Source organism: Rattus norvegicus, chromosome 2 (genome assembly GCF_021556685.1).
Source record: "Rattus norvegicus strain SHRSP/BbbUtx chromosome 2, alternate assembly SHRSP_T2T, whole genome shotgun sequence".
In the NCBI taxonomy this organism is placed as follows: Eukaryota; Metazoa; Chordata; class Mammalia; order Rodentia; family Muridae; genus Rattus; species Rattus norvegicus.
This window is the reverse complement of record NC_141535.1, coordinates 15703950-15727354: the sequence shown is the minus strand read 5'-3', so window position 1 is coordinate 15727354 and position 23405 is coordinate 15703950. Positions and strand designations below refer to the sequence as shown.

At 36.9% G+C, this 23405-nt stretch overlaps 1 protein-coding gene across 16 annotated transcripts in view; it reads right to left on the bottom strand.

The window, feature by feature from the left end:
• Positions 1–23405, bottom strand: part of Mef2c (myocyte enhancer factor 2C) — a 162383-nt gene that overhangs the window by 117995 nt on the left and 20983 nt on the right.

The window sequence follows — 23405 nt, the reverse complement described above, 5'->3', positions numbered from 1 at the left end:
TTGTTGAGGAATTCCGGAGACCCCACGAATTAAAATGAATCCTTGGAACTCTTCTTCAGACTTCTAACCCATTTTAATGTATATTTAAAAATGCAATATAGAATACTTTAGAGGAGTTTAAAATATTTCCAGTCTCCAGGTTTTTTTTCCTAATAATCTGAAAGTATTTCATTTCAGATATGAATTACTTCATGTTTCAGAAAAACATCATCACCATTGTTAGGAATAAGGTACATATGGTTATAATTATAAAATTATACATTTCATTTTTTATAATTCTGGGTTTTTACACTAGCGTTTCATAGCTGGGTTTTCAGTACAGAAGCATATCTTGGTGTGATAAGCACCCTAAAATCCTGTAAATACTAAAGTGCTTCTACCACATGCATGTCAATCCCTGTCAGTCAGACTCCCTGTGAAATAGCTGAGCCTGTGTTTGGATGGTTCAGTCAACATAGCACAGAGAAAGATGTCTCAAAGACTCATCAAAAATAAGTTAATTCAACACTAATACGAATATTTTGGTTAAATACATGGAATGCTGTTTTTAGACTCATAACCTATCCAACAAAATACTCTTTTCCTATTAACTTAATTTCAGAAAATGGAGAGATTTTCTTGATAAAACCTAAATGTGAGTAACTAATTCAAGTCAACTCAATATATACAAATCTACACCCCTGGCAAGGCAGGCTCATCTCAGTCTTCCAGCCACTGTTCTATATATGCAAATAACACTATATATACTGGAATCACTCCATACACACACATCACTACACACACACACACACACACACACACACACACACACACACACACACACACACACCAATCACTTCATCCTAACATCTCACAAGAGTTTCTAAATTGAAGCTCCCCATAGCTTGTTTTTCTCTCATTTGGTTCAGTTCACTGGTAGGAACTATCTATGTAGCCAAGTTACCTTCCTAAGTTATTTCTAGAGACCAAGATGAAGAAGAGCCCACAGATCTTAGAAGGAGGGGATTGTAATTCATTTGCTCACTTATTTATTACATGTCTATTACCCATGTGCATGGAAGAGTTTAAATGGAACTGCAGGCAATGGGTCCTAAAACGTGTCTGGGACATTATGAAAATGTACGCCAGAAATGTTACTTGGGGCACAGGCAAGGCAGGAGAGTTTAGCAGAGAAGGGAGTCAATCTGAAGTTGCTTGACTACGAGTCTGTTCCCTCCTGCCTAGCACGGCTCACCCCATTGCTAGTCTTCCTCTCATCACCTCTTTAATTTCTGCTTAGTTAGCTCTCAGGAAAGGCCTCCCCATCATGTGTCTGTCATGTCAAGTAAAGATAGGTAGTAAACATTAAGGTGATACACACTGTACATTTGCACTGAGAAACAGGAACGGCTCTGTGTGACAACACTGTAGAGCAGAAAACTGATCCCTCAGCAGACATGCTCAGACTCCTGCACCCTGGCATTGGTGCAACCTGAACACAAGACAGGATGCTCCCCTGGGAATGTGACGTTAGGAGGTATCTTCTCTGAATGGGGAGCTGCCTTCTGAGTTTGGGATACCATGGAGTATACTTTAGAAATCTAGAAACTGATCTCTTTCTAGCCATTCACTTGTCCATCAGAGATCTCTGGCTAACAGCACCAAGGAAAGCCAACTCAAGCAATATACACTCAGCTACTTGCATTACTAAACTAGTATGGCCTTCTACTAATCTTTAAACTTTTATCTGAGGTATACCATAGGTTTCTATGGGCACATGTAAGTTCATATCATCTGTTGAAAAGTTGTCCCCAAAGAGCTGTCTCAGTCTCTCTGTTCCCTGCCATTGGATCCTCTTTCCCCTACCTGGACTTCCTGGTTGGACTTCAGTAGGAGAGGATGTGTGTAGTCCTGCTGGAACTAGATGTCCCAGGGTGTGGTGATACCCAAGGGAGCTTCTCTTTTGTGAGCAGGAGAGGAGGGAGCAATGATGGGGGAATTTGTAAGTGTGGGTGTGTTAGGAGTAGGTTGTGATTGGGAGGTAAAGTGAATGAAAATAATAATCAATTTAAAAAGTTGTTCCCAAGGAAAATATTCCTACATTAATTGTATCACACTTTTAGACACAATATATTTGTCATTTTAGCTGTGCTGGTATTACTGGGCACAAAGTGACACAATACCGTCCATGCACTGTACTAGGGACACCGAAACGACAGCACAAGACATACTCATGTACCACTTAGACCTGCCTTCAGTGTGTACCGCTGGGCGAAGTGCTTCCAGAAATCTTCACGCAAGTACAGACTAGGCTTTTAATTTCTGATTATCAAGAATATAGAACTGGCATATAAGGAGGCCAGGGGATAATGTTGTTTACACATTTAGCTCCTGGTCTAAATAACTGTGACTTCTGTGTTCTCTCCTGCCATGCTGGAGCTCACTTTTTCAGTCTCCTGCCCAATGCCTCAGCTCACCGAACAGCAGGTGGAAGGCTACATAACTATGGATACCTCATTCTATGAAAAGCCAGTGATGGAAACTTCCCTGACCAATCATATACGTTGGAAATTTGTCCTCAGAGAGGAAAACTCTCGGCTGTTATGCCACAGATATATGTTAGCTAGTAGGTATCTATAAACAAGGCCTTCGGGTGCAAAGGTATCTATCTGTTTCTTTCGGAATAAGTCCAAAAAAAATAACCCCAAAACAATAACAACAAAAAACATTCTGTGAGGCAATGCTATGATATAGTTTTGTAAGCCATATATAGGTCTTAGAATTTTGTTAAAAATCTTCTGCAAGTAGAACAAAATTGTGAGTTCCTTGAATATAATGGAAATATAGTTTTCAATTATGGCCAAAGCAACATTATAACGATGACTAAAAATACCAGTGGAATGCTGTGTTCTGTAGGTAGGAAATGAGGGAAACAGTTCCTTTTGCAAAAAGGACAAAACCTTGCATTTTATGGTGGATCCGGCATTCCCATGCCGTGAGTGCTTGTTAGGTGAATGGTGAATTTGCTGACTGTCTTCAGTGGACTACGATGGTGTTTCCATTTCCTTTTCCTTTGGGGATAAGATGAGACTTTGCCAGAGTTGTCCTTCAGAGCAATATTGCCGGTGATTCGCTGTGCTGCACTACCTGTCCCTTAGTTCCCTTAACATTTTGTCACTCTAGCAGCATAAAGCAGAATGAAATTCGTTTTGTTGTTTTGTTTTTAGAAAATGCCAAAATAAGGATGTTTTATTTGTATTTTTCAAATGCTGTGGTGGTCTACTGCATACCTTCCGGACACAGCCTCTGGTCATGTCTGTGCAGCTAGGCTGGACAGTCAGGTTAAGACAGCAGGACAGGCCTGCTCAGCAGAACCGGCAGCCCACGATCTGGAGACATCAGTCTCACCATGTGCGTGCCATCGAGAAGATCCACAGCAACAAGTCTAAGATTTAAGTAGAGTTTCCAATTTGCTGTGGTTGGCATGACCTAATTTTGGCTAAAAAAGAATAGCTTTTAAAATCCCCTCCCCCTTTCTGGGTTTTACTTACTGTACAATGAAGAGAAAAAACATTTTCTTAAAGGGATGCTTAGTCTATTTCTTAAGGAAATTTAGGGAATTCAACAACTGTTGGCCTCTGGCTAATCCCAAGCTAAAGTCTCTTTCCAGCTTCGCCTACATCTTGACCCCTCATGGCAAATATTTTAGGCAGTCTATTTATAAAGTTCATCACTTCCCCTGTTACTTCATCTTCAGAAATGCCAATAATTTAGAATCTAGAATGGTGCAGCTGGTCTCATAAACTTGCAAAGGGAAGAGTCTAAGGAAGAGATAATTCTGTTATAAATTAAGAAGTCATTTTATTTTCCTCCAATTCTGCAGTTAGAGGGAAGTAATACTGTTGTCCCAATTACCACTTAACTGTTCAAAGTTGCTTCAACATTTTAGTGTTTTTGAAAGCTACGTTAACAATAGCTCTTAAATCTGGCTTTGTATTTTAAGTTCTTTGGTCATTTTTAAAAGTAGTGATTTATCAATCACTGTCTTATCGATCAGAATTGTAATTGCTGGTTTCTAGGTACTGATAGAAACAGTAAGCATTCTTAAGCATTCTGAGATATTCAAACATGAAGTTAGATCTGAAATATTTTGTATTAAACTTGCTCAGGAAGGTAACACCTAAAGACACATATGTTTTTTCAGTATCTCACTTGGACTGAGAAAGTTATTAGTTTCTTCATTTGTGAGCAGATTTACCTGGAATTTACTCAGCTTTTCCATGAGATAAGAGAGCGTCCATCTGAAGAGTCTCATCAATTCTCAATGAACGTGTAAATATCTCATGGAAAGCCTTGACTGTCCTAACTCTAAGCATGTCTGTTGTATAGTAAAGCTTTCTATAAAAGAATAAAATACTTTCCCGGTTATCCGCTTTCCCGGTTTCCCATCCATAACCCCCCTATCCCATATATATTTTTATTGTCATGTCTTCTCATTCTATATATGCAGTATTATTATGTTTGTGTGTATATGTGTGTATATACTTTGTATTTATATTTCTAATGTGTACTAAGCAAGACCAGTTCCCACTATTCTTCGTATCTTCTAAGGCCATAATTTGCTCTTAAAGATTTATTCCTAACTAAGAAGTCCATCATCACTGCCTAGACAGCACACTACCAATGTTGGCACCAATAGACAAGCTAACACAGAGAGGGAAATCACATGAGGTCTTAACCCCAGACGAAAGACTGTAGGTAACTAAGGAATGCCGAGAGCAAGAGATGGGGTTTTCAGCAAGAAAGAACAATTAATTATTTGATATCATATGGACAGCCCTGAGAACACATAAGTCACAATTTTGTAGAGTGAACACAATGTATTTACATATTTAGGAATGTATAGTATATTAATAACAATATAGCATATGTTGATAAGGGAAGACAAAAGAAGCCATGAATTAGAAAGATAGAAAGAGGAACTGCATGAGAGATTTTAGAGGAAAAAAAAGGAAAGGGAATTATATAATTATATTATAATCTCTAAACAATTAAAAAATATCTAAAAGTCAGAGATTGAACTAGTTATCAAAAGACATATTCTCTCCTACTAGCATATCTTTAAGGGTTCCTTTAACATATACAAGATTCTTTTTCTGAAGATAAGATATCTTTTTAGTACTTTATTTTTTACTTTTTTTTTTTAGAACAAGAAGGAAAAAGGAAAATGTTGGCAAAAGTTTTTTTTTTTAAATTACTTTTTGTATGAGATAAAAGTTGAGTTCCTTTGTATGAGGGATTCTTGGGGCATCTCTCTGCTGGTGCTTTTCTCTCTTGTTCATAAGCTGCTCTATATCCTTTGACAAAGCAGGGGATTGCAGAGGAGGACCAGGCTCAGGCACCCTTCCTTTCAGCTGTGTCTAGGAACTAGGGCATGAGTGGGAGGACAGGAGCCAGTCCTCCAAGTTATCTCCAGATCCCCAACAGGGAGGGTTTTGTGGCATACCATAGAATAGAAAGGGATTAGCCATGCTTGTCCTACTTCCGGCCCATCTTCTCAGCCTCTTTAGTTCCCTGAAACTCAGGAGAAACTAAAGTCGTAGGCAAGGCCCGAGCAGTTTTTTCTTTTTGTTTTTTAATTGGATATTTTTTATTTATATTTCAAATGTTACCCACTTTCTCAGTTTCCCGTCCAACTCCCCCATCCCATCTTCCTCCCCCTTCTTCTATGAGATGTTCCTCCATCCAAACACCCACTCTTACCCGCCTCCCCACCCTGACATTCCCCCTCACTCGGGGTGTCCAGCCTCGGCAGAACCAAGGTCTTCTCCTCATATTAGAGCCCAACAAGGCCATCTTCTGCTACATATGCAGCTGGAGCCATGGGTCTGTCCATGTGTATTCTTTGGGTAGTGGTTTAGTCCCTGGGAGCTCTGTTGGTTGGTTTAGTTGTTCTTATGGGGTTGCAAACCTCTTCAGCTCCTTCAAACCTTTCTCTAACTCCTCCAATTGGAACCCATTGTCAGTTCAATGGTTGGCTGTGAGCATCCACCTCTGTATTTGTCATGCTCTGGCAGAGCCTCTCAGGAGACAGCTATATCAGGCTCCTGTCAGCATGCGCTTCTTGGCATCAGCAATATTGTCTGGCTTTAGTGGCTGTATGTATATAGGCTGGATCCCCAGGTGGGGCAGGCTCTGAAAGGCCATTCTTTCAGAATGGAAACGCATAACTGAGAATATGGCCTGTCATAAAAACCTTTGCTTTCTCAGGAGCACTGGCTGCCTAAACTCTCTTTTCCTGGCTGACACTGGGACTTGACTTGGTCATTTAAGAACCACGTTATGTGTCCTGCCCTCTACCAAAGAGGGTTATATATAGAAAGAGTTGAGCACTGCATCACACAAGCTCTGAGTTCACTTTGGATATAACCTGTAGTCCATGGTTGAGTGTATGGGATTTCTAATTCCACTTGGCATTTTAATTTGCTCATGAGACTGATTTTCTCATGGCCGGAGTTGTCACCTTTCACCTCTGTACCTCTAGAGCCCAGAAGTCACTCTCCACTGTCTTCTGTCAGCACTGACTCACTAAAAAGTTCATAGTTGGTGTTCATGAGTAAGTAGTGCTGGAGAATACAATGTAGGAACAGAGCCCAAAATACTGTTTATTTGTTTCTGTAACTTTCAGAATGGAGAGAGTTGCATGCCTAAGTTTAAACTCCATATTTATCATTTAACTAGGAAATCTTAATCCAGTCTTTACATAAAAACCACCCAAGCAGCTTAAAAAAAACACAGTGCCCAGATGGCAGCTCAACTTAATCCAAATCTGGAGGTGGGATCTGGGTATCTTGTTTTTGAAAAGCTTCTCATCTAGTCAGGATTGAGACCTTATTGCCTCAACTAATTATACAAAGACAACTTAATGCTCTACCCTTCTTTCTTAACATGCACCCAAGATCAACTCTGTCACACAGATTTTGAATGACTCTGTTTATGAGAAATCATTTGTTGATTTTAGTTTTCAGATGATTAAATTTTTGGAGAGCTCTTAAAAGGCAGTAACCCCTATCAGTCTTACTCTGAAACTATTACTAATAACTTTAATGTAACTATCTTTTATACAATTATCCAATAAGTATGACTGCCTCCTTAAGCTTTCATTATTATAAAATCCTTTATGATAAATTACCCTTTCCCATATATTTGAAATAAAATAAATTCTAAAAATAAGTTTAATGGTCCATGGCATCTTAAGAGTGTGTGTTATAGTTGGAAGATTCTAAAAGAGGAAGTCAAAGCATTTAGTCTGAATTATGTTAGGAAACAGAGGCAGCTACTTGCCTTAGTGGTTTTGTTGTGAGAGTGAGTGTTGACCATTACTAATGACTGACACAGAGAAGACCAAATCCCCCTGCCAGCAGGCACCAGAGTGATGGAGGGGGCTACTTAGTGCTGTAGCACATTGATCCCAGATAACATGCAACACCCACATTTTCAAAAGACATTAATAATAAAAGCATTTTTAAAATATAGAGAATCTAGATCTTTTTCCCCCTCTGTTTTCTTGGTAAGACAAACTATCACTTCTTTCTCTTCAAAACAGGAAGAAAAGCAGAGGCAAATGTAGGTATTCATGTGAGCTGTGAAAACCTAACAGGCAACCCATGACATTAAAAATATTGTAGCTATTAATTCTGAAGTCTTAAGCTTATATGCTGGGTAATTCAGAAATATCTGAGTCCCACTTGACCTCACCAGACTGTCCTCACTTCTAGTCTATACTATGGTAATACTTTTGTGATAAAAGAAACTGTTTCTTAGAGAAAAAAAAAGGTCATACTGTTTCTAACAGTAAAAAATTGTTGAAAAAGAATGCTACATTTCTACTTTCAAAGCTCCTTTACTCCACCCAGCAATACTTCGTTTAAAACTTAATGGCCACATTTGATGAATAAACAATGTATATTAATTTTAAATATAAAAACTCCCGAGGTGTCACTATGTTTCAAATCTACTACTCGTTTCGGGATTTTTGTCTTTGTTTTTGTTTTTTTAAGCTACAAAGAAACACTTAGAACGTGCATTTGAATTTGAACTTCTCAGAATTTGCACCACATTGATTCAATTAACTAATTCCTGAAATTTATTTAATATCCAGTATAGACTTTGTCTAATAACTCAAATCCTTCAATAAGTAAAAAATATTAAATTACAATAATTGTTGCAAGTGACGTTTAGGAAGGGAACAGCTCAAGAGATGAAAAGCAAAGTAGAAATGGTAGACAATGATGAAGAGCTGTGTGTCTCCACGTCAGTCAGGCTCACCCAATAACTGCAGAGTACATGTCATAGCAGTAATGACATACTGCTTGTAAAAAGAGGTCTGTCAAACGGTCAGTAAAAATGTTCTTCCTTCAGTTTATCAATATAGAACTCTATGTCAGACAAATATTTGTTTCTCTTCTGTTTAGAAAGATCACAAACATATGTGGCATGATTTTTTTCTGGAATTACTGAATAGTTTTTCTTAACTAGCCATGAATAGATCAGACGTAATAGATGAATCCTTCTTTCCTACCTAGCAGGTATGATGTATGTAGGATCTTGCTTAGCTCAGTATGTAAGATAATGGGCTCAGGAGACTCCATGGTTGGAGATTTATATACTGCCCTTCCTAGGTACCTTAGGTAAATAACTTTAAAAGGTTTTGGATCAGTTTCTTTACCCATAATATGATAAAGGCAGTAATATAGAAGAATGCATTAAGTTTTGGAGAATAAATAGAGCAATGAACTTACAGAGTTTTAAGATCTTAGCACAGTACTTAAGAGTAAGTTCTCCAAAACCATTAGCTACCGTATTTACTACCAACAACAACTGCAATCTATGGTTCCTGTAAATTAACAATGCCAACTGCTGACACAGCCTGAACGTTACAGGACTTATTAGATGACGTTGGCTAGTGACAGGGAAAAAGTAGAGTCAGAATTCCTAAGTCAGAGTTGAAAGTATCAATTACATTTATAGATCAGTCTTACTTCAGACAACCAAGCCAACAAGTACTGAAAACCAACTGGGCAGCATATGTCAGTGCAGGTGGAAAAAGAATACAACCGTCTTAGAATTCTGTAAAGGAAGCTTAGGGGAGCTCTTTCTGGTCACTGCTGTCCAGCCTTTTATTCCAACAGCAAGAGTCTTTGATGTGTTTGTGCATCGAGAGAGTGAAGGCTTTCTTATTCTATGAATAATACATATTATGGGGACAGTTTTACAAAATGATCTATCTTTGCTCTAAAAAGACACATGACTAAGCAAATGCAAATAGAGTATCACATCCTAACCACAAAGAAAGGTGTCCTTACATGTGCTGGCAGGACCATCTTCCCACCCTTGTTAAACAGCTGAATACCCGTCCTTGTTGGAATTTGAAACAAACTCACAAAACTCTAAGTGTTTTTAAGATGAAATATTTCTGAAGCTCATCTCAGTAACCCAAAAGTAATTTACATGGGAAAGTATACTTGCTTTAGTTTTTGAAAAATCAAGTTAGATTGAAAATCGGCTTACTTCTTTAGAAGGAAGGCATTAATTTTTTAAAGGCTTATTTATTTATTTATTTATTTATTTATTTATTTTTGGAGAATCCAGTGTTTCACTAGGCAAAACCTATTTGTGAATATTCAACTTTGTGAATCCTGCTAAAATGAGTAAACTTCTTTCTCTATAATGACATTTAAGATTGTTTCTATGTTATGAGTTATGTATAGAAGATTTTAGGATTAACAATTCAGGATGCCTAAATTCACACATGGAGTTTTGTCTTGAAATCTTGTTTTTCATACAAGATTAACAACTGTAATTACCCTGTGTCCACATGAACCCTTCCTCAACACCAGCGGTGGTTAGCCTAAGTCTGACCCCAAACTGACAACAGTTCTCCAACGCACTTCTGACAAGTAAAGAGAAAGGACAGGAGGGTAGGGCCACCCCAAGAAATACAAGTACCTACACATTAGAATGTGAGATCATATGACATGTAAAATTATGAATACATTAAAATGTTGGAAATAAAAAGAATAAAGCCTAGAATTAATTGCTCTTTATTCTCCTCTCTCTCCTCTCCTTTCCTCCCCTCCCCTCTTCTCTCCTTTCCCTTCTTTCATCAGCAATCTTGCTATGTAACCCAGGCTGTTCTTGAACTTGATTCTTTACCTCTGAATAGCACACAAGTGTTGCTGTGCCCAGCCTTTTACGGTTCACCTTAAATATGTGTGCTACGCTCATCAAAAACATCATAAAATCTCCGATAGGCATGCATAAATCAACATTTAAATATAGAATACTAGGATTCCTTTTACTTTAAGAATTAAGAAAACGTAACAGTTGTCTGCTTTAATTCTATAGAGATAATTTAGCAATTAATTTATATGCTGTAATAGCAGTGCCAATGAGTTCCAACTGTAAGTTATTTTCTTGTTAAAATATGCAGAACTGTTTTAAAACATTATAATTTATTCTGCAAGAGTTTTCTATGGAATGGTATCAACTTTTTAATATAAGGACTTCTGACACCTGAAATGTACTTCATAAAATTTCCTGTTGAAGAAATCCAAAGCTAGGTTTTCTAAATATGTATTTTATCAACAATCACTTATATTTTCATTTCTTTATACTGTTTTGAATCTATATTTTAGGTCATGGGACCCTTAAACTTTGAGTAAGAAAATTTGAGTTCCCTGAGATTTAAGTTGTTATCCAAGTCAGAAATTAGTTTTAATAACTTAAAATTAGCATTCAAGTAATGTTTGAGACTTTAATTATGAAAGATACTTAATACCACAAAATCTGAAAATATGAATATGTCCAGTAACTATTTATGTATGAATATACATGCCGTATATATACATAAAACTTAAAATACTGCTATATAATTAAGTTTATTAATTTAGGGAGGTATGCACTATCTATTATTACTTCATATAAAAGCAGAAAAATTATTTCCACTGAAGACAATATGAACCTAAAATTTTTATTGAGAATAGTCAATGAGGATAAAGAAACCTTAATGAGCAGGAAATGCACTCAGGAAAAAAATTACTTATTATATTTAAAATGTGGACATATGTAAAAGAGAATGGCTCAATGTTCCTTGGAAGGTGATTGTCTCTCTGAACCATGGGAATGTATTTGATAGTTTAACTACTTTGGCATTAACATAATAATGTCTATTAGACTAAATAGTTGGCATTTATGGCCATCTCTTTATTATTCTATCAGAGAATAATTTAAACAAAGCTATGGCTTAGTAGAATAGCAGGCTCAAGTCTAGTATGAGAGTAGATTTGTATTTAATTATGCAGGAAATATCATATTTAGGAATTTGATAATTTTATCAAAACCATCTTTGGTTTATTTAAAATACTCTCATAAAAATCTGCTCTTAAATTTAACCACTAAAGACATTTTTGAACTTCTAAGATTTTATTTTTAATAAAAAGTAAATATTTAGTCAAGAATGTCTAAAATCAAGCTTTTAGTCTAGTATAAAAGTTTCTTGGAGATCTTAGGGAGGAGGAGGAAGAAAGTAGGGCAATGCATATATTCTCAGTTACTCTGTAAAAACCTGTAAAAGTGACTACAGTGGCATGTTCTGACACATTCTTTTCATAAACCGAACCCTGTCAGTGACAGCAGAACAGATTGTGTGCATCTGCTGGGAACGAGCCAGATGACAGTGGAAAAACGCACATGGATACCTTGGCACAGCAAATAAAAAATGGAGAAAAAAAAAGAGCTGGAAGAGAAAGTGCTCAACTTTAATTGAAACATTCTTTCCAGCATGATGAACATCGTCCAACCACTTCTTGTAGCCTGTCAATTTTACATGTAAGAATGCGTTTTAAAAGAATCTTTTGTAAGTCAGTGCTGTTGTGTCCTTTCTTAGCACTAAATGTTGACTCTGACAGTGGATTATTTATTAAAATTATGTCAAATGTAATAAGCACAAGTGTTGACAAAGACACCTAGTGGTTTGGTACAAGCTCACTAAACTTCAAAAGATTCTTTCAGGTTCAAGTGAAAATTTAAATATCTGAGTGAAGTTTTCAAATTGTGTATTATTCTGCCAAGTGCCAAGGAGGCCTCAATTCCAACTCTGCTAATGTGACTATTGTAAGTGGCACTTGTGTTCAATAATGCTGTAATATTTCATTTTATGCTGATCACCCACAGTATTGTTCAGACAGTTGGCTCAATAGGAAGAGAGGTCTATACATACGAACAAATGTGTTGCTATAAATCATATCTGGAAGTTCCTTTGGATGCTCTGATTACAATGAAAATTTATTCTATACAGTATACAATGCAAATTTTAAACTGGAGACAAAGTTGTTTAATAGATTAGGAGTCTGACTGAAGCAGCTGCAGTCAAAAAAAAAAATCCTGGTGATTAACAGCCATTTTCCAGTAATCATAACCCTGGAAAGGGCTACTGAGAAGGGGGAGGGGGTTGCAGATGGGAATAATTCTCTAAGCCCATATGCCTTAGAGGGCTCCATCATCTTCATGCAGACTTATTATTATTATTATTATTTTTAAATTAAAGCTTTTAGAAGCATCCCTGATTGCAGTGTTGGGAGCTGTCCATGCTGTTTTACCACAGGGAAGTCAACTCGGCAAGTATTCCTTGCGCTGAGCACTCTTTTATCTGGGCATTAAAACAAGGTTAGAAAAGAAAGCTGAAATGCAAGGTGCATGCCAGAGGGTTTATTCAAAAGCAGGAGAACTATTTCAAGCAGACAGAGCTCCCCAGGTTGCATACGCTGGGAAAGCTTTGTCGACATTACCTACTATCAAAATATGATTTTTTTTGAGAAATTAAGTGGATACAAAAACAATAAAAAGAACAAAACTAGTTTCTTGCACCAGAAATAGTCCAAGTTTTATCAAATTTTCCTGAATGTGTCTTTTATATATCAAATGCTAACGTCCTAAGTAAAATTCTGCATTTTCTATGATTTATATTTCTTCTCACATGAATGAAAAAACCTAAATTGAGTCCATTTGTTCACCGCTCAAGGTAGGCGAACTATAGTTAGAGTTAATAATTACTCAACTAAGCATAGTAAACATGTATTACTTATTTTCTAACTCTTTAAAGAAAAGTGCACTTTATTTTATGATTAAACACCTCGCACGCTAATTCAGCAGGCTCCGTAGATAGCTGTTGTAGGTAAGCATGCCTGTACACAAACACACGGATGACTACAATGCCACTCATTATTCACAAGTCATTCGATCACCACCTATAACCAAACTGTGAAATAAAAGCAAACAAGATGGGCTGATAGAGCTTTCAAAGGGGAGTACTGATTTAAATGAACGAAAGACTTTAAAAGTTCTTAGAGCCTGTTGTCACAAAGCCCTCCTAATTCCGTGCATCTCTCTCTTTACCAGAACTGAAGTCCCAATGAAATCACTCTTGTTAAACAATAATCCATCTAAAGTAAAAACTTACAGTAAATGACTTTTAAAAGTCAAGGATGCAATTATTTTTATTTCTGTGGCCCCATTTCTAATTCTGAAAGCAACATCTGATCTATGAAGGTTTTGCTTTTCTTGGAGAAAGATATATTGTATTTAGTAATCATTAAAATTGACCTAACAGCATCCAGATCTGAGATTTGACCTGATGGTGAACCAATTTTAATGGTCTAAATATATTAAAGAAAAAATTATTTATCCAAGCACTGCTAAGTGATCATCATTAGCCACAAACAAATTGTTAAAATTGAGTGGTATTACAGCAATTTAATAATTACTAGACATTCATCAGATGCCTGCATAATGCTTTTCTATGTGCTTAACCTTCAGAAAAACTTGAGTAAGTGGACCGTATCACCCCCATTTTACAGATGCTGGTCTGAGGTTTTCTGGAGGTTAGATAGCCTGTCTTTGACCACCGGTCAATAAACTGCTGGTTAGGTTTGGAACCCAGTTGGACTTGTTTCCCCCATGATCACGCTGCACAGCTTATAGGCCCACCGTGTATATAATACCATTAGCATGTATGATCAAGACATAGCAAATGCATGTGGCAATAGGTCCTTTAAACTCTTTGTGTTTGCTGAAATGATTTTCTCTTCTTTCAGATGCCATTCTCACCCTTTCATGTATTCTGATATTTTCATCTCCTCTCACCACTCCATAAACACGTGTGCACATGTGTGAACACACAGACATATACATACACACATGTGCACTATGCATCACATACAGCATAGAGTTGGACAGAAGCCATAATTTCATTCAGCTTATTCCATAAATGTACCATCTTCTGAGAGCTCATGAAGCTGTTCCTGTTGTCGTGGCTCTGCTGTCCACTGTGTTTAAAGTCTCAGCAGCTCCTTACAAAGACACTATCTGTTGTCCCTATACTTTCAAGATCAGTGCTAGGAGCCCTTTGGTGACATGATAGTAATTTATGTTGAACCACATAGATCTCTCACATGTAAGCAAATAACTTAACACTTGAAACAGCTCTAAAGTCACTGAAGTGCAGACAAAGAAAATTAGAAGTGCATGCTTTCACAATACCAAATCACTTATACTAATATATACCTATATACCAATATATCAATCAATCAATCTGTATCTATGTCTATCTATCTATCTATCTATCTATCTATCTATCTATCTATCTATCTATCCATCATCTATCTATCATCTATCTATCTTTCTACACACACACACACATATACACATATATATATACATATACACATATATACATAAATATATATATGAAGGAAGGTCAGATGGGAGTATGAAGTAAATGTTTTTAAAAGGGAAAAAGATGAAGTCAAGAATCCTTAGGCCTGTTTCTTTTGAGTTATTGAATGAAAGAACAGAGGAGGATGGCTCCAAGAGTGCTAACTCTTACTTCATCCAGATAGAGCAACATTGCCAATCTGGACCAATAAGCCATAAGGAGCTAGTGCTGGGGACGGAGGAACTCAGGCGGGCCCTTCCTAGTCTACTCAAGTAACCGTGGAAGTTGCTTTTAGTTTGCGAAAAGGGAGAAAAACACACATGTGCAAGGAAGATGTAGGCAACAGTGTTCCCTTAACCACTAACCTAAACCAACTTCAAATGGCTGTCAATAAATCCAGTGAGCGGAGTCATGCACACACACTTTTTCAGACTGCTCGTTTGCTGCTTCCACTTAGGAAAGGTAATCCAGACGGAAAGAGGTCCGGATTCATATAGTTTGACTTATTCACAGCTAGCAAAGCAGGGAGAGAAGAGCTCCATCCTTGATCACAGAAACTTTTACTAAAAGACTGACAACCCGCTAAGTTTCCTCCCACATGGACGGAAATCACACACCTCGAAGAAGTTATTAGTTAATGAAGTTTAAAATGTCTAAAGCGCTTGACAGGGCAAACTACCTACTAGGAGCAATCCCAGGAGAATCAAGTTTAAAATGAAGAATATTTAGTATACTATTTAATTGTCAGGATAGTGTATTATCTATTTAAAATCCTCACACATGAACCTTGACAGTGGTTTGAACAATGTCTACCAGAAGTGTGGTCTAGGCGCTTACCATTTTGGACTATCCCAAGAAAACAAAGAAATCTCATTTTACATTTTAAATTAAAGCAAAATCTATGTTTCACACAATATATAATGGAATGTCTAAATTTTATTCCTGTTTATATTTACAGCATATACATCAAAGTTCAATATTTTTTCTCTCTTGCTAGATGGCTCTGGCCCACAGATGTCTCATGACATCCCCTTTTCATTTTCTAAAAGATATGTTACATTTCTGCTTTAATACTGTGTTACAAAAATGTATGTATTGGTATTGACAGATAAATAGTTGTCTCTGACATTGAAATAAAATTAAAAATAATCCAATTATCTATTTTAAAGGAACATAAAGTTATATTTACTTATTGCGGTGCTTAGTAAATGTTATTTAGGTAATTAATAATTGGTTTAGTTTGTTACTGACTAAGACTCTGGTAGAACATTGTGAAAGCAATAATTTAGTTTAAAAATAAAGGTGGAACAAATATTTATTATGTAGTAGCACTTTCTCCTGAAGGGTCCCATTTAATACATTTCCAAAGGTGAAGGCTAGTTTTAGAAAGGTGTGTTGGCAATAATCAGACCCCACCTCTCACAAATGAGTGCTCACTGCCCTGCCAGCCAGAAATTATTTTTAATAGGATTTAAAGAAAAGAAGCCCATTGGTAAAGGTTCAAAGTGTAACTAGCAATTACAAGCTACTTTTAAACATTTGTTACTTTATGTGCCCAAGAGAAGTAGCTGTTTCAGACTGCGATTCTAAGTGCAAGGATAAAAATGCAGATGTTGAAACACCAACTTACTTAACATTACTTATACATGTTTTCTCTCTTTGTACTCTATATTTTGACCTAATAATTATTAAATATGTGAATTTTTAATCAACAAAAAGTCATAGTAGCATCACATGTTGTGATGGAGCAGCTATTTCCTATAATAGGCAGAAAAAAAAAGCCCACCTTTGATGTTAATTTGCATCGCAAAACAATCCGGCCTATCGTCAATATAATGCATAAGTTTCAGTGAAAAGAAAGCATTATATTTTTTCTTTGTGCAACAACACAAAGCCCCATAGGTCAGGCCTTCATGTACTACATAGGCGGGAGGGGGCAGTCCAACTTTATAACTCACACCTATTGTTTGTTTTATTCTCAACTGCTCTATAGGAAGAAAAAAGAAACATACTGAATCCAGTTTGCAGTTTGTGCCTTAGTGATTTAAGAGGCAGAGTTTTCTAAGTTGCGCCTTTCCTTCCCCAAAGCCTCTGCTCAGGAAGGAGGCCCTCTGCTGCTCAGCCTACGCTGAAGGAGAAGGACATTGCTTAGGGCTGAAATCACTATGAGACAGGGGAGGAAGTTTATGATGTGATGCTCTGCACTGTGTCTGCTTGGCAGCCAGCAAGTTTGAGTTTTTGTAGCCCGGCTGCCTGTACCTGCCCTGAATACACAAGCATAAAAATCAGCTCTACCCCAGCAACTGTGAGGATGTTAAAAAATATTAAAAGAGTTTATTTCTCTTTCTTTATCCTGAGTGTAATTACCGCATTTTTTCTCTTTTTAAGAAAGAGCTGAAACTACAGTAACTGAAAGCTTCCCTTTTAAATTCGCCAAACCACCTTCCCACCAAGCCATTTAAGTCAAATTGTACATTTACAGACTCACCTACATGAAAGATATAACTTAAAACATCTGCTTAGACACGTATGTTTTGTTCTGATATAAAAAGTGTGGCAATTTAAAAAAATATAGGGCCATTCTAATCTTAAACTATGTGTTCTCCTGTGTGCATTCATTCATTAAAGAGATCGTTGACTGCAATTAAGTAGTCAGTCCTATAAAGCCTTCCTTGTGTGACCATGATTTCTAAAAATAAAATGGTCCGGTGAATATTTCAGCTAAATAACCACTTCTTCAAAATTACTATAAAGAGATCCCAAACCTTCAAGTTCCATAAAAATTCAACTTTCCAGAATGGCTTGTCATATACCTTATGCAGGGTCAACAATGAATTAGCATCTGAAAATGAAATTCAACTTTATTACCCTACTAGGCAGATTTCCTTATATTTATATTGTCAAATCTACTGCCTAATTTCATAAAAACTGAGCCCATTTAAGCCAAAGATGCCAATATTTGGGATTTGTGGGACAGATGTGCTCTCTTGATAGCATTTTAACTTACTGAAAAGGTGACAGATATATTTTTAAAGAGCGTGCCGTTTCTGGTTTTTTTTTTCCTTTAAGCAGTTTACATCCTCTAACAAAGAACCGTATCTAACACAGGCTAGATAAATTCAACAGGCTAGAAACACACAGTATCTGTAAACAACGTCCATACACATCTCCATATGTATCTATCTATCTATCCCAAAGTGCAGGAAGCAAACCAAGGGACTCTCAGGATGCAGTGTGGAAAGACCAGGTTCCCACTAGGGACTGCTTGCTTCCTCCAGCCACTCACATAAGGTGAGGGGACTTTATTTAAATCATCGCATAGCCATTCAGTAAGCAGGCTGAACACCACTGCTTCATTCATTTCAAATGTTCTGCTTTAAGAATTAATAAAGTCTTTCAAAGGTGTCCGTTATTAAAGAGTACCGAGTCCTGCAGATTTCCTTTGTAACAAGTTTACTGCCTTTATCTCTTGTCATGACACCGGTTTCCTGTAAAAGGCCCTCAGAAAAATGATTTTCATGTGTACCCTGAATTTTGCTTACACTGATTATATTTTAAAAATAAAACCAGTAACAGAGATCGGAGTGTTGTGATGCAATAGGAATGTATGGCAGATACATTGTAGTGCAAGCAAATGTCACTTGTTTTGCCATCGAAACCAACCGTGGGTTTATGTAACAGGTAACATAAACTCCTTTCTTAGCAGGGAAATGCCTTCTCCTTGTGCAGTGAGAGCCAGAGAGTACAGATAATATTATGTCAGATTGTCCCTTTGATATACTTATATTTTACTGTAGTATTCTTTGTCATAGACATTATTATTTTTTAACAGACAAGGAAGTAGGATCCTAGGGCTACCTGCACAGCCTCATAATGGGGCTGGAAAATGTATGTCTGAAGCGCCTTTGATTTCTATGCCTCAGTACTATATCCAACGCGAAGATGTCAAAATTATTTCAATGTACCTTATAGCTGTGAGCTCAGACACTAAAAATGTTAATTTCTTTGTTTCTTTGCTCTGTTTTGTTTTATGGTCCTTTTTTTTAGCACTGAGTATTAAGCGGCAGAAAGGAGCTGCTTTTCAGGGGAAAAAAAATCTTTCTGGTTGTCTTTGCTCCCTAACTAGAACAGATCATTACAAATCACTCTGTTTCTCATGGGCCAGTCCCTTCCACACTACAGATTTGCTTCAACTCTCCAGGGGAAGAAATGCGGCTCCTGTGGGAAAGGCCCACCCCTTCCTAGATGTTTGCTTCCTTAAACGAAAGAAACACACCCCTTACATTCTTTGAAATTTGTCCAACAGGCAAAGAATTGTAATGGTACTGCAGCACTGACTAACTTAGGACAAAATAATAGACAAATTGTGCTAATATTCTGTGTACTTTTTAGTCAGGACTCTCTCCTTCTGTCTCTCCCCCTCTCTCTCCGTCTCTCTGTCTCCGTCTCTCTGTCTCTGTCTCTCTGTCTCTGTCTCTCTGTCTCTGTCTCTCTGTCTCTCTCTCTCTCTCTGTCTCTGTCTCTCTCTCTCTCTCCGCCCCCCTCCTACCCTCCTCTCTCTGCTCCTCACCCATGCAAGTGCAACAACTAGTTAAGCTCAGGTCTAGCATATGCACTTGGGTACTCAGAATACTGTCTTAGTGAAAGTCAAGAATGTGGTGTGCACATGTGCACTGTGACAGCCCGGGAGGCCCAGAGATGTTACAAGCTTTTGAACTTGAATTTAGAACTATTAGGGGGAATATCCCCTTTCACAACTGCACTAAAGAAAAAATCATAAATTCAAATGGCAATTGTCTTAGGTAGAATTAGAGTTGCTAGAAGTCACAGATGTGCAAGCATGTCACGCGTGTCTACTATGGGCCTAAGGATAGAAATCTTGCACTAAAATTGATGTCCACTAGTGTGTACCTCATGATAGTGCCCTCTGATTGCTGAGAAATTACGTTCTAGTAAACCTCTTTCCACTACACCAGAGAGACATGTACTCCCTAATCAAGCTTTTCTTTTGCTATTTTATGAGAAACATGTGCACTTTTCCTTCCTCTTATTTTTTTTAACTTTTCAAATGCGATATTCACATAGAAATTTGCATGTGTGAAGACGCAGAGTTAACAAAAGTTGTTATCTCTTGAGGGTTTTCTTAAATGAAACGATGGGTTCTTTTACCATCTTTTTATCTGCCATGCGGTGATGAACTCAACTATCTCATTTCCAGGTCTACAAAATGGAAGACCTGCTATTTTCTCATTTGCAATAATAGAGAATACAGGGAAGGAGTGCATGAATTTCAACTGGAGCTCTACACTTACTGCATGTAGCAGAATACTCTTAAAAGTCGAAGTAAACCTACACGTGTCATAAATCCACAGATGAAACATCTCATTCACTAAAGTATCCTCCTACCTTATTATAGTAACGCACAGAAAATTAAACACATAAATATTAATTTTATGTATCACAGAAGATGTAGGCAATGAAAGTGCAATGTTTACATTTATGGATGACTCATTAGTGCTTTATTGTGGGAGACACTAGGAGGCACAGTAGGGTAAAAAAGGACTTCAATTTTAAAAGAAGCAAGAAATTACTGCGGTGTTGGACGGGTAGGAAGTTTGAGTTTTTAAAATGCTACAGGTAAAACAAAACTATTCTCTAACAAAAACTATTCTCTGCATTTTTCATAAAGAATGAAGTTTATATAACATTCATAAAATAGAGATATATATTATTCACCAGTAACACCTATCATGATATGTTTTCAATGTATTGAATCATTGCAATGTAGCTACTCATCTTGATGAAGAATATATGTGGTAACAGAACAACATGCAGAATATTGTCAATTATGTGTTTTCTTGTTCAAATTTTCAATACTATGGCGATATAGTAATTTTGGCAAATTCTACTCTGCATCGTACACAATACTTGTGAAAAAGCCTAATGCCTTTAAGCTTTATGGTAAACACTTCACACAAACAGACAAGTTGATATCTGTCCATAGAGAGTTGATGAAACTTAAAATTTAAGCCATGAAAAGGCACTACTGAGTGCCTATTAATTGAAAGAACGGAGTTTCCTCCAGTTTGAATGGCTCTCTATAATGATGAAGCAACAGGGTTGTGGCACACTTATCTAGCAATCACTTTGAATCAGAGCGTCTTGCCGTTCCTCAGTAACCAGCTTTTATCTTTAGCCTATCAGAATAACACGTGAACTGTGTAATCTGCCTTTTGTAAGGTGGACAGAGCACTGTTGCTTCAGTTTTGTGACTTGCCTCCGTAATCTGGTTTGATTTCTTAAAGGTGACAAATCCCAGTGAAGAGCCAAGCTTTACTGAACGCAGGAGCAACCATGAGTTCGTGAATTAAGGCACAGGGCTGAGAATGGTATCCCAGTCAGCTCTCCTTCCCCATGTGCTACAGACTGAGCATCGAAGATAAAGCCTTTCCTTTGGTCTAAACCATCACTATATATGGGTAAAAGGAATATGCGTGCTTTATAAGTTTAGATAGTCATTTGGGAGGCATTACTCTAAAAGCTGTTATTTAAAAAAGTTAAAAAAATAATTAGCAATCCTTCTGCAGTCCATGTTGTAAGTTTGTGACCTTTAATTATACACTAAATTTCTCCATGTTGCTTTGAATCATGTCCTGAAAACCTTGGCTCTCTGTTTAATAACTATTTTTTTGTTATATAGTACAGTTATTACTGTAAAGATTTTTTGTCTCTTTCTGAGATTTCATAGACTCAAATAAATTGCACAAAGAGTTGGGAAATAAAACCCACAAAATATACTATAATAATCAGAAGAAAGTTTTAAAAGACAATGCTTACATTTACCAAAGTGTTATTTAGCATAGTTCTCTATTAAAGACATTTAAATACAATAAATAATTGTCACTTAGTCACTGAGTAAGGTGAAGGCCAGAGAAAAACTAAAATTATTTGAAAACTATAGAATATGTTGTTCTCTTAAAGGATTCAATTTTCAGGAATCATTAGATAGTTACTTTTTTATTAGAATCAGTTAATTTTCTAAAATTCTACAAAATTAACCTGCTTATAGAGCAAGAAATAAGGCAAGTTATAGCTACTCTTTGTTATTGAAGTTTCCTGTAGTAATTTGTATCTCTGCCCGGGGAAAGTTAATGCCCATGATTTCATACATGCTTTAAAAATATGACTAGCTTTGAAAAGGTGGAAAGTTACTTAGAATGACAAGGTCATTTGCTAACTTCCACCAATATCAAAAGCATTATATTAAATTAATAGCACACCTTAACATTACCCTTCAATGCATTCTCATGCACAGCAACTAAGATGCCAAGAGCGTACGGGATGAATGAGGTAGAATACTGCTTCTGATGAGGAGTGAGAGCTATACAGCATATCCCCAAACTGTGGGAACCATAGTCATAGGAACAGCATTTTAAAGAGAACGGAGTTCAGCATGACTCGAAGGAAAGAGATAACTGCCAGCGATTGGCCCTTTAACTTGCCTAGGGTACCACATTTTAAACAAAAATTATTATATTGAATATGCTTCAGTGAATACTTTCAGAATAAAGATTGGAATTTGATACAGGATTAAATCCTTCAAATAGTAGAAAAACTCATAGATTGAAGGAATTTTTTTTCCCCATTTGAGATGGGACATAGGGACAACTCATCTTACCGACCACGCACTTGCTTTAGGACTACTTTCAAACTCAGTAATTAATATTATGCTTGTAGTAGATGACAATGTGGTTTACTGCCTGCATTTTTGTAACTGAATCAACAGCTACACAAACATATCATTTGTGCCATCCTCATAAATACTGAATTACTTTTAAGACTGGGCAAACTGACGTTATTTTTAAAATTAAATGAGATTTTTTAGCTATAGATTGAAAATTGCTGATCCACTTAAAGCTAAAGTCGGTATGGCTGCAAGGTTAAGTGCGGCTCACAGGTGGTCACATTTGATGTCCTACCTAGTAAGTCTCTAGGGGAGGGGGATTATTATGCACCACACAAACATTTTTACTCTGCAACACAATTCCATTGCAAGGTGCCAGTGGAAGGGAGCTGGGTCACTCTTCTGGAAAGGCGTGGAAAGGCAACTAGAGTTTTCTTTACAGCACTTAGAGAACACATACAGTCACTACAGATTTCATAAGGCAGTTACCGTTAGAGTTACTATCACATTAACAATAGTAAAATGCACTTTGTGTCAAAGCAATTCTCCTCCGAGGACCAGTTAAAGAATTGGCAAAGAGCCTGATTCTACATACACTGTCAGCATTTACATACCAAGTATTTCATACAGAAGACATCCATTTCAAAAATGTGAGGGAAAAGGTTCATAACTATAGCATCTAGAACAGTTCAAAATGGCTCAGATAGAACATTTTCCTTAAGAATTGGTAGCCTTGTTCTGGAAAGGAAATCACATTAGCGTTGCACTCAAGCACTTGCATAATACGCAATAATACAATAAGAAATGTGTCCCATCTCTATAGACTTTCTTTATGGCCAACTTTGTCACTTAGTTTCGTAACTTTCATCCAAAGTCCAAACAGAAGGCGGGCTAAGTGACTTAGCCTTGTTTGTTTTTAAGTGGCTTAATATTTCCCTTGATCTAAACAACAATGCACATGCTGGAATA